At 36.0% G+C, this 13,165-nt stretch overlaps 1 protein-coding gene across 1 annotated transcript in view; it reads left to right on the top strand.

Annotated features, from left to right (window-relative positions):
* Positions 1–2,022: 2,022 nt before the first annotated feature.
* Positions 2,023–13,165, top strand: part of LOC128546812 (vitamin D3 hydroxylase-associated protein-like) — a 53,181-nt gene continuing 42,038 nt past the window's right edge. The window contains exon 1 of the mRNA XM_053518166.1: positions 2,023–2,186. The gene's annotated coding sequence lies outside the window, so the exon portion shown is untranslated. The remainder of the gene's footprint in view (positions 2,187–13,165) is intronic.

The following is a 13,165-nucleotide window of genomic DNA, read 5'->3' as shown; positions in this document are numbered from 1 at the left end:
GTTAATTAGATATAGCTAAAGGCAATTTAAATATCGATTTTATTGAAAACATGGTTTATGTGTCCCCGCTCAATTTCGGAGATGGACGTAAAATTACGGAAGATAACGACCAAAGCTACAAGATTATCGATTTTTCAAATAAGGCTTATTAGCAGTCGCGTTTAGTACAGAAAGTTCGATATGTTTTTCATATAATCCTCTCGAAAATACCGGGGGCCTCCGTTGCCGGGTGGTTAAGGTTGCTGACTTCAAATCACTTGACACTCACCGATGTGAGTTCGAGCCTCACTCGGGGCGTTGAATTCTTCATTTGGGGAAGCCATCCAGCCATCCACACATGAAATACCATATTCAATATTCATGCATATTGATTACCAGGCTTAAAGACAATCATATACGCTCTATTAGCTCTACAGAGCTTATTTTCATCATTGTTGTGCCTCCCATGAGTGGTGGGGGCATACAGATTTGGTCTTGTTCGTGCGTGCGTCCGTGCATGTGTGCGTGCGTCCGTCCGAAGTTCGTGACGCGCCTAGCTCAAAAAGTATTTGATAACGATTCATGACACCTTGCATGAGTCTTTATCATGATATGAACTTGCGCACCTCCTATTTTTCATCTGGCTCCGCCCCTATTTCTAGAGTTATATGGCCCCTGAAATAGTCAAAAATATACATTTTCACCTTGTGACGCGCCTAGTTCAAAAAGTATATATAGATTGATTAAACCTTGCATGAGTCTTGACCATGATATGAACTAGCGCAACTCCTATTTTTCATCTGGGTCGGCCCCCTACTTCCAGAGTTATGGCCCCTGAAATAGTCAAAAATGCACATTTTCACCCTTGATGCGCCTAACTCAAAAAGTATTTCATATAAATTGATTAAATCTTGCAGGAGTCTTTATCATGCTATGAACTTGCGCACCTCCTATTTTAAGTCTGCATCCGCCCCCTATTTCCAGAGTTTTTGCCCCTGAAATAGTAGAAATGCACATTTTCACCTTGTGACGCACCTAGCTCAAAAAGTATACGATATAAATGGATGAAAACTTGCAGGAGTCTTTATCATGATATAAACTTGTGCACCTCTTATTTTTTTGGCTGGCTCCACACCCTATTTTTAAAGTTATGGCCCCTGAAATAGTAAAAAATGCACATTTCCACCTAATAATGTGCCTATATATAGCTCAGAAAGTATTTGATGTAAATTCATGACACCTTAATTGCTTGAGTCTTTATCATGATGTGACTTTGCACACTTGGCATTCTTCTTGAGAATTTTAGCGCTTATTACAGAGTTATGGCCCTTGAAATAGCCAAAATAGTTTTTTTGTTTGTGATGCTCATAGCTCAAAAAGTATATATGGTGTAGAATAATGAATTCTTTTCATAAAATGTTTGTTGAGGCTATACCCCTTTTAGACTGCAAACATTTGAATTATTTCCCCTTATTTGTGACAAATGTACCAGTGGGGGCCCTGTGTCCTACAGACACATTGTAGTTTCACAAAGCGATGGTAAATAAAATTTACGTTTACCTTTAGACTCCAGCTCTAGAAGTCCGGTTATCGGATCCCTAGTCATTGCCAACATTTTTTCCGCAACACGGATACTGGCAGTTAGACAGTCTAATTCAGGGCCAATTCGTTTCACTTTTGCGGCATATGCCGTTTCGCCACGTGCAACCGGCTAGGCGTTCGTTTGGCTTCCCGGCACTGCCCGGGTCTATCCGGCGTACGCCAATGTTCACCAGTCTTGCGCGATAGGCAAAGCGGCAAATCATATATTTTCGCGATATAAAATAGGGTAACATTTGTAGATTTGGGTTAGTACCAGTAGATGTAGAAACATACTGCAAGAACTATTTGCTAACTTATTTGGAACATGCCACAAGAGAAAATCATAATAAATTTTTGTATTTGCAGCTGACGTGGCCGGCTTACGCCGAAACGTTCGTTTATCAGGCGAGATTTATTTTCTTGCCGCCCACGTGACCGGCGTGCCCCGGGTTGAACGAAACGAATTGGCCCAAAGAAAAAAAAAAACAAGACAAATTTCCCGGTTTTTTCAAATTTTTCATTCAACGGTGGTTCTTTGGTTCCAAAATACTAAGTGTTTGCAACGTATTTTTCATATCTGCATATGTAAATACTCCTTGATCTTCAAAATTATTATTCATATTCTTGTAAGTGGGTGTGTTGTGATTTCGGATAGTCTCTTTTAGTGTCGTTTTTTTCGGATAAATTACATGTAGTTACATTTAGCATGTTTAATTAAACAAAAAAAACCCAAAAACTTATGAATTGTTGAAAGCAATGTTGCATGTTTTAAAGACACAGGTTGAAAGGCAGTGGCTAGAGAACCGGAATCGGTTCCCTAGACAGCGAACTTATTCGTCCGGAACCGGTTCTCCAATCAAAATAGCTTGCATAGGCTAGGCAAAGAGCTATAAAAATAAATAGATCGGCAACTTGAAAGGCATATAGAGCAAATCACACCAACATCCCGTGATAACTGAATGAGATCTCGTTTGCTGGAATTGTCACTTTTTCCACGCGCCATTTTGTATGCGAAAGTAATTATTCATCGGTAAATCAGTTAATTATCACCGTTTGACCACGCTTCTTCTAATGGCAAGAAACGTGTACTTTATGTCTTAAGACTATTTCACATTAAACTAATGTTGTTTTAGAAGCTAACATGTATTTTAAATGCAGTTTTAAAGGTACAAATTGTAACTCCATGTTGATGTTTGTTTTTATTAAGATAACGGCGATTCACACTCTGACACGAGATCACGCGAGATTACAGCCAGTTGCCATTCTGTGTATTTTATACATCTTTGGGCTAGGGTACCGGAATTTTATTTCTATACATAATGTAGAGATGGTACCTAAAATTTCAAATTACACCTGATCCCAAACAAAAAAAAGATTGGAATGAATCGGTGTAATAAATGGTAAACAAATCGGGTGATTTGTTCACGATTTGATCACGATTCAAATGGTATGCAAACGAGCTAATGAATCGGTAATAAATCGTAAACAAATCGTTTAATAAATCGGTAACAAATCAGGACTTTAAATTGTTTTGCTAAATAATGAATCGGTAACAAATCGGGTATGCTGAAGTTGAAATGAAAGGAATTTGGAAATCGGTGGCACTAATAAATCGGTAATAAATCGTGCTAATGAATCGGTAATGAATCGTACTAATAACTCAGCATTATTTTAAGGGACGAAAGCATGGGTACAAAAAGTTTGAGGATGAATTGTAATTCTCTAGAAAGGGTAGCATTAACTATAAAAATGGCAAACTAAATGTTCAAGTAAGGAAAGAACAACATGAAATATATAGATTCTATTTACAGTATAGCAACTGCAAAATTCAAAAATATGATACATATTAGAACATATGCATCAGATCTAATTTATAAAATTTCTTTAAAGTTGTCATGAAAACATATGGCAATCTTGTAATTATTTCCTAAAATCTTAACAGCTTCAAATATAGTGTAAAGAGTTAATGTATGCACTTAAACATGTCTTTTTACAACTATATTAGACAATCAAACATTTGCACTTACTCCATAACAGTTAAAATTCCAGTATTTTAGAGGATGCATGTGGTGTCTCTGTGTATTTCAGTTATCCCGCCAAAATGCATTAAAGATGGCTGACAATATACTCATGTTTCCCGCCCAAAAAGTCACAACTTTACTTTTTAATGAATCGGTAATAAATGGTACTGCACAAAATATCTGTTTCTAATGAATGGTAAGCAAATCAGTTAGTTGCAATAAATTGGGGAGGGGCTTTCTCTGCTAAACCCGATTTGCTTCCGATTCATTAAATGAATCGTAATCAAAGGGTGTTAATAAATCGGCAAATCCCGATTTATTCACCATTTATTCACGATTTTGATACCATTTGTTACTTGATTTTTTTTGTTTGGGATATTATTTTCTGTTGAAAACTTAATACTGGAGTACCTGAATTATAAGATGGTTTAACTTTCATACTTCATTTTTGATGCTGAAAAGCAATATTGAATCCGAAAAATTTGGTCCTACTTGAAGCCAGTGATAGATAACTCTTCTAGGACTATTTAGCTATGCGAACAAAGTACGCATAAATTCGGATGTGTTTCCCAAAAATATAGTTTACTTCAAGATCTATGAATAATCATTCAAACAAAAAGTTGAGCATTATATCTTTTATTTTGGAACGAAATAATTCAAAGTCAGTTAGTTTTTATTCATTACTGCCGATAATTTACAGGTACTGTATGAAATATAAATAAACTATAAGAATTTTACGACATCGAATCCCTCAACATTTTACAAAATTCGTTTGCCAAGAATAATCAAGGCCTCAAAATGAATCAGTTAAAAACAGAGCAATATAAAAATGTATATTCTATCTGACGGTCACACCAAAACCATACCAAAAACTGTGCCGAAAGAAGTTATTTCACTTTTTATGACATGCACCTTGTGTTTACAAACGTACCTAATTTGCATATTGACCGAGGTGTGCGGAATCGCATTTACCTTGCGGAATCTGCCATTACAGAAACTTCTGTTAAAATAAATCAGACGTTCTTTAGTATAAATAAAATGGCTGTGTTAGTTAAAAAGAAATGACAATCACCTTTCTTTAGCTAATCCATCAAATAACGAAGCCGGTTTCGCTGTCAAAAGTTCCCGTATTTACTGTACTGTGCTGCGTTAAAATATTGCTAGCATGAGATAAGCGATATGCGCTTCAGTTTTGCACCTGATTTGTTGTTGTTGTCATTGTATACTTAGCCTTAGGTACCGTCTCTACATAATGCTGCCAAAATCCACTTTGTTTCTAGGTAAATGTCATGCATATTGTTATCTTAATTAATTTTACTGTGCCCTTGCATTTATCTGCGTTTACTGTCCGCTATATCGGAATGATAAAACTAGTACGAATAAATGCATGAAACTCACTTTCCCGTTTTTAAATGTTATTTGCTTTCAACATGTACTATGTTAAAATTATTTAAATTAAGAAATAATAAGTTCCCTAACGTGGTTTATCTTAGAATAACCCGAGTTTTGAGTTCTTATGTGTAAGAATATATCACGAAGGCCGTAGGCCTGAGTGATATATTGTTCGTATAAGAACGAAAAAGTCCGGTTATTCTATGATAAATCACACTTGGGAACTTATTATTTCGATTCTAACATGACATACTAGTTTCAAAAGTGTTAGAAATATGGTAACTACTTTTTATGACTGTACTACGCACCTGGATCGGATGACGTCATTGCACGTGAGTGGTTTATTATTCAACCGTTTATTGCAGAATAACCCTTACAGAAGAAAAAGGCCTGCTGCGTACTCTTGCTGTGTACATACAGCGTATATGATGCGTACATGATGTGTACTGAAATCAAGGGCTTTAAATAGTACGCAGGATATACACCGCACATACACCGATAGTACGTTTGTAGTACACTTTTGACATGCAAATGAGCTCTGCCGCGTACTACTTGCTGCGTACATGCTGTGGCTAACATAGTACACAGGATGTACGCTGGAGGAATTTAGTATGCGGGAAATAGTACGCAGCATGTACGCGGCACATACACTTTTCACATGCAAATGAGCCTGCGGTGTACTACCCCTGCGGCGTACATGCTGTGTACTCCTGCGGCGTACATGCTGTGTACTCCTGCGGCGTACATTCTATGTACTCCTGGCCCTAGTCCTGCGGCGTACATGCTGTGTACTCCTGCTGCATACATGCTGTGTACTCTTATGGCGAAACTGCTGTGATAATGTTAATTCCTTACCCCACCAACTTTCTTATGCAAATGCTGATCATTTGGACAGAAAAAAACAGAAAAAAGATAAGTAACATGCATCAATAAGTATTTACCCTTACCAAAATAATGTAGATTGATGTTATCAAATCAATTAGTATGCTTTTCTTCATCCACTTTTCAATGAAATAAATCAGTTTTTGTAGCATGTAATTTGGTAAACATCTGAAGAAAATGGCGTAACTGCATCAAGGGGAAACAACTTTAATGCAACTAAATATAAGTGTTATAAATTTCGAAGTATCTGCGGTGTACATGCAGTGTACTATTTTCTTGTACAAGTCCCTCCTGCGTACATGCAGTGTACTCCTTAAATTTTCAGAGTCTGTGCTGCGTACTTCAAGTGTACTAGTGACCTCCTGCGTACATGCTGTGTACTCGTCGAGATAGTACGCGGCATGTACGCGGCATGCGGTGTATGTAAAATGTACTCCTCTGGCGTACTACTGTGTTCGCGGCATATACACAGCAAATATGCAGCATGTTATCACAGAGGCTTGCTTCTGTAAGGGAATCCGAGATAGATTTTGCTTTACACGTATGTAAGTTATTTTGCTGGTCGTGTTAGAATATAAAATAAAATACTGATTTGTATTTGTGTCATTACAATGTTTATAGATGTACAACTAATTTAATTGCCATTAAAACTTCATGTGGATTCTTTGATCAGTTTGTAACACCTCGGCATTTCACGTTCAAAGATATGTGATCAATACTAATTACAGAAATTACTTAATTTGTTTTAAATGTTTGTTTTATTGTTTTATACCTTTTAATTTTACATTTCAAATTTATTTCGGCTTGCTCCAATGCTATTTTCGCATTCATTCTTACTAGTTTAATGTTTATTCATCTTTCTAACATGGCTGACAGTATGCGGCGAGTACACTTTTGGAGACACGGTATAAACACAGATAAATGAAAGGGCATTGCTTGCTGAAAATTGAAGTGTTAAATTTATTAAGATAATAACATGCATAATACTTACCAAAAGAAACAAAGTGAATTTCGGCAGATTTATGCATAGAAGTAAAATTCCGGTTCCCTAGTCTATGTACGGTACTTTGGCTACAGAACCGGTTCCGGACGAATAAGTTCGCTGTCTAGGGAACCGATTCCAGTTCTCTAGCCACTGCCATTCTGAAAATGTATGGTTACTGTAGTGCATTCCATTTTCACATGATAATCTTGTGAAAACAGAGGCATCGCGGCATGGGGCGGCGGTCGCCGCCCCCTTAATTCGGCCAGTAACGGCAAGACAGTGTTTCAAATATTTTGAAAATGTCCAGATTTTCTCATCAACTTTCTACGCTCATGCAAAATTGCAGAGGCGAAATGGCGGAAAGCAATAGAGTGTTACCAGGGACACGTGTATTGTCAATTAGCGGAATCGCCAAGTGTCAAAAATCAATATTAAGTTAATTGGGGGATTATCTTTTTGGTGGTAGGGCGGCCGCTTGCATTTACGCTCATCATTTAATAGAGCAAAAGTGTAAACATTTCAAAATAATTGTCTATACTCGAACTTTGTTAAAGGGTGCAGTTGTGCCTTTAAGTTAGTTGTTTTACAATAGTATGACATAATTATGAAGCAGGTAACATATCAAAAGCACGTCAAGTAAAAATATTTCAAGTGTTAGTTATCTGTAGAGTATTTATGCAATATCATCTTATAAAAAAAGAAACGAGCAATAGTTGTCATTCACATCACTCTTTCTTGTTTTTACCCCTTATATAAATGGTTCGTTGCTTCACTATTTTCTGACGATGATTGATGCCTGACGAGAAAAGATCATTAAAAATGTTATAATTAAGCTTCCAACACATTGATACTGTCATACAGCTGCACCGTTTTTATAAATGATAAGAATGTCTACAGTTGCAAGACAATGAAACGTTTTGAAATTTCAGTGACTTTCAGAATTATTTCAAGCATTGCTTAAATAGAGCTTCTTGGTAAAATTGGCACAGATAGCGTCTTGATATAATTTGTTATATGGTATTTACATGCAAGGAAATTGTGTCATTTATGGTGCAATTTGCAAGAATTTTCCCACAGCCTGGGAGGGGACACCCCTCCCATACCCAACCCATCTTACCCACCATATCTCACGCCCCCCAAATACCAGATGCCTTGCGACGCATCTGGAAAATGGAATGCACTACAGTAACCATGTGACACATGATCACTGACCAATTTATAAGCAAATTTTTATTTTCTTTAATAGAGAATCGATTTCTTTAATTGTCTTATAGATCTGTTCTGCTTCATTTTTGTGAGGAAAATGTTTGTACATTGAAGAACACTTCTCAATAGATTTTGAATGCTTTATTAGTTGCTTTAATTTTAATGCCCCCGAAGGGAGGCATATTAGTTTTCAACTGTCCATCCATTAGTTCGTTCGTTCGTTAGTCACAACGTTAACTTTTTGCATGAAGGCACTTTACTCTCGAACCACTGCACCCAGGACCTTCAAACTTCACATGCTGATAGTACTTATTGAGTACACCACCCCAACTGACTTTGGGGTCACCAGGTCAAAGGTCAAGGTCACAGGGGCCAACGTTAACTTTTTGCATGAAGGCACTTTACACGCGAACCACTGCACCCAGGACCTTCAAACTTCACATGCTGATAGTACTTATTGAGTACATCACCCCTACTGACTTTGGGGTCACCAGGTCAAAGGTCAAGGTCACAAGGGCCAACGTTAACTTTTTGCATGAAGGCACTTTACTCGCGAATCACTGCACCCAGGACCTTCAAACTTCACATGCTGATAGTACTTTATGAGTACACCAACCATACTCACTTTGGGGTCACCAGGTCAAAGGTCAAGGTCACAAGGGCCAACGTTAACTTTTTGCATGAAGGCACTTTACATGAAAACCACTTCATTCAGGACCTTCAAACTTCACATGCTGATAGTACTTATTGAGTACACCACCCCTACTGACTTTGGGGTCACCAGGTCAAAGGTCAAGGTGCTGCGGGGGCATTTGTCACCATTAGTGACAGCTCTTGTTTTAACTTTATGACCATGATGACACTAGTACAAGTTTTCTATACAAATGCAGGAAGTTTTTAACAGCAGGAACATTAATTAGTCAGTACATTATTTCTGATTACAATACAGTGACTAGGCATTATGTGTGGTATGATTTGTAGTGTTTTTATTGTTATCCATACAAGTATAAATAGTAAAATAATTGAAGTAAACGTTACTTTTTTTGGTGGAATAATGTTTAAGAAATGAATTCTGGTTTTGATCATTATCCATTTGTCATGATAATGATTGTGTAAAATGCTGGCTTTTCATTGATCATATTTTATACTTTTATAAAAAAAAAAGTCAAGCTGTGTCATTTTTTAGTTGGACTATTCGAAGAATAATGAGCTACTCTACTCACCCTGGTGCGGCATCACATCAGGTTAAAGTTTTGCATGCATGTAGGTATAGCTGTTGTTTAAGGTATTTCTGCACGTTAGATAAACCGGAAGTGATGGCGTAACGTCATTTATCCTGAAAACGTAAAAATAAAGCCTGATTTCGTCGTACGGAAATGAAAATCTTTTATGAATAAAGGACAATCTGTGAGTAAATTTATTAAAATGGCACTGTTACTGTATTTCCAATGTGAAAATATGATACTCAAACGTATGACACGTTTAATAATTCAAAATAATGTCTCAAAATTAGTGTGAAATATTTGGTTCACTTTAATGTTTACAGTAAACCTCGCTTATAAGGAACAGCTTGGGACCTCTGAAAATTGTTCCTTATAACCGAGGTTCCTTATATCCGTATAGCGAACTAGTTCCTTGTAACCGAGGTTTGTATAACGAACACAATTTGTATAGCGAACACTATTTGACTGACGTTTGAAAAGGGCTCCGGGTCGACCATGAATCTTTATGTGAGAAAGTTGTGAGTCTAATACCGGTCCGTTCCTAGAGAGATGGTAAGGTAAACTGACTGCGTTTATATGACTGAAATAGTGTTGAAACACGGCATTTAAACCTAAACTAAGTCAAAATGTACGTCGGTAAGAATGACGTGATTTGTGTTTATTTTTGTCGGCTATTTCTATCTTCTTTTTTAGAGAGCACTACATTATGATTATAAGATATGTTGCAGCTCTTACCGTGCTCGACAGCATGTTATGTGAATAAGCATCAATACTAATATAAAAATAAATGTTCAAATAATTAATACAAAAATGTTAAATTAGACTACCAATTAAAATTTTAAAGTAGGGTGTTTATGGCATACAGTGCATTACGAATAGACAACGGCGCCATACATACGGTCTAAAGTGTAAATTATACCTATAGTTTCACTATTGTCCATTTTAGCACCTGCTATAATTTTTACGATTGAAAATTTGGTAAACTGGACTGTTTGTCGTTGTTAATCACGCGTAATTAACACATTTATGTAGGATAGTATGACATGACCCTGTCCGCGACATATTTTCGTTCACTATTGTTAACATGAAATACATAATACATGTAGCTCTCAAATATAATCTCGAGTAAATATAAGTTAATGATGATATTATTTATTCTCGTTTTATCATATCCATGAAATAACAAACTAAAGATTATAGAAATGAAATAATTATTATTAAATATGTGTTTATTCATGTGTATAAAAGCGCATGAAAGTGCCGACGTTACTCTAACGTCATCAGCGATCTCCTGTTTATTTCCAGTTTTCAATAATTTTTATTCTTTATGTCTGTTCGCTATAACCGAGGGGTTTTCCATTGAATTTCGTACTTTGGGACTAGAAAAAGTGTTCCTTATAACCGAGTGTTCCTTATAACCGAGTTCCCTATAACCGAGGATTTTTACATTGAATAAAGAAGGAATTAGATCGGGGAATTGAAAACTGTTCCTTATAACCGAGTGTTCCTTATATCCGAGTTCCTTATAAGTGATGTTTACTGTATTTACAACTATGAGAAGTTTCATCAAAATCTACATTGTAGAAAAATTTCTATTCGCGAAAATATTATGAAAGTTATGATTTTCCCAAAGACTGCCATTATGAAAAATTGCGTGAGGTCCAAATTTTTCCAATCAGTCTAGCAAAAAATCAAGCACACGACCCTACCCTTTTTCTTTGCTAAATTTTCTAGGTATATTCTAAAGTTTTTAAAAAACTGGAGTTTAATTAATTCTACATTGTAGAAAAAAACTTGATCCAAACATGCAGAACTACCTTAAAGGCATATAGCTTTGAAACTTATTGTTTCTTTTTCTAGGTCAATAACCAACCTCACTGGGTCAGATCCCTTATCTCTTAGGCTATCATTAAAACAACATTTGTTTGAGAGGCACTGTTGAGAGGTAACGCGACCTACCCATGAAAATTTAACGACTGCCACCAAACATTTTTCTTCTGGCCAGTGAGATGAAATTTTTTTTCCCTCCCTATCATGCCTATATGATTATGTGCAAAAAAGAGAGATCACTATCTACCTACGCACACAAAAAAGTTTGGGTCATGTTACCACAAACAATTTTTAGCTCGACTATTCGAAGAATAGGGGAGCTATCCTACTTGCCCCGGCGTCACACAAATGTTAAGGTTTGCGTACCACCCCAAATATTTTCAAAGTCCATTGATATATTGCTTTGATATTTTGCATACTTGTTTACCATCATCACCAAAGTCTGTAAAAAGGAGGAGGCAACTCTGTTAAGCATTTTGACTAAATTATGGCCCCTTTTCAACTTAGAATATGCTTATTGTAATGTTAAAGTTTGCGTACCACCCCAAATATTTTCCAAGTCCATTGAGATATTGCTTTGATATTTTGCATACATGTTTACCATCATGACTCCAGTCTGTAAAGAGGAGGAGGCAACTCTATCAAGCATTTTGACTGAATTATGGCCCCTTTTTGACTTAGAATATAATGTTAAAGTTTGCATACCACCCCAAATATTTTCAAAGTCCATTGAGATATTGCTTTCATATTTTGCATACTTGTTTACCATCATGACCCCAGTCTGTAAAAAAGGAGGAGGCAACTCTATCAAGCATTTTGACTGAATTATGGCCCCTTTCCAACTTAGAATATGCTTATTGTAATGTTAAAGTTTTACTCATTGCTTAAATTATACTATCAAGCACTGAGAATAGTCGAGCGCGCTGTCCACTGACAGCTCTTGTTTTGTGATAAAATAATTCTTATATACCTGTCATTGACTTATTCCAGATATATAAAGATTGTCAATCACATTGAAGCAACATTTTTTGACAATCAGGGTAGGAAAACCAAATTCTAAAAAATGTCTCTGGTGAAAGTGGTTTATGTATTAAGTACTTGATGAACACAAATATTTGTCATTTTAAATTTTCAAACAAACCAGTTACTTGATCAAAATCAGAAAAACCACTTCAAACCCATTACTGCAGCAGTCAGAAATAAATATGACTGAAAAAAGAATGGATAATTAAACTTTGTACAAAACTTAAAATTTTGTCACTTTTAGAGATAGGAAAAGAAAAGAAATGAGTAGGGACTGTTTTATTTATTGATAAAGCACAGCATTTGGATGGCCTAAGGATGCATTACTTTAAAATGAAAAGTTATATTTGGTTAAAGGCTAAAAATCATCGGTTTTTTTAACTAATGAAGTTTGTCTATTCTCTTTTGACCCCTGTGATTTGTTTTTAAAATTGTTGATATAGTATTCATTATAAGGGACAAGCCCCCCCCCCCCCCCCCGTCACACACACACACCCACACACACACACACAAAGGCATCTTTAATTATATATGCTTCATTTCGGATAGCCTGCACATTCATTAAAACTAAGTAAAATTTAATATTGTATCAAGTCAGAAATTATAGTTTTTGTAAGAAATGAATATATGTTACTATTGTTATGCACATCTTCCACTAAACATGCTAAAATAATTTTATTATAAGAAACTGATTTTAACCCTTAGCCTGCTAAATTTCTAAAATGGACTGGTCTATCATTCAATTTGGGCAATATCATTTATTATTCGAAAGGGTGTTCACTTAAAATTTACTGACTGAATAGCGAACAGTGCAGACCATGATCAGCCTGCACAGATGTAAAGGCTGATCTTGGTCAGCACTGGTTGCAAAGGCAGAATAACTTGCCACCAGCAGGATAAAGGTTAATCTACAAAATGTTCATCAATTTAAACTTGGGTCAGTGTGTGAACTATCAGTTTATGTAGAAAATTGAATGAAAAAAAAACCAGTTTGTTAAATGTTTTTATAATGATTTATAGGGAAATATACAAGACTTTTCTTA

This window comes from Mercenaria mercenaria, chromosome 11 (assembly GCF_021730395.1).
Source record: "Mercenaria mercenaria strain notata chromosome 11, MADL_Memer_1, whole genome shotgun sequence".
Classification (NCBI taxonomy): domain Eukaryota; kingdom Metazoa; phylum Mollusca; class Bivalvia; order Venerida; family Veneridae; genus Mercenaria; species Mercenaria mercenaria.
Note: the sequence above shows the minus strand (reverse complement) of the source record. Positions and strands in the feature narration are given on the sequence as shown.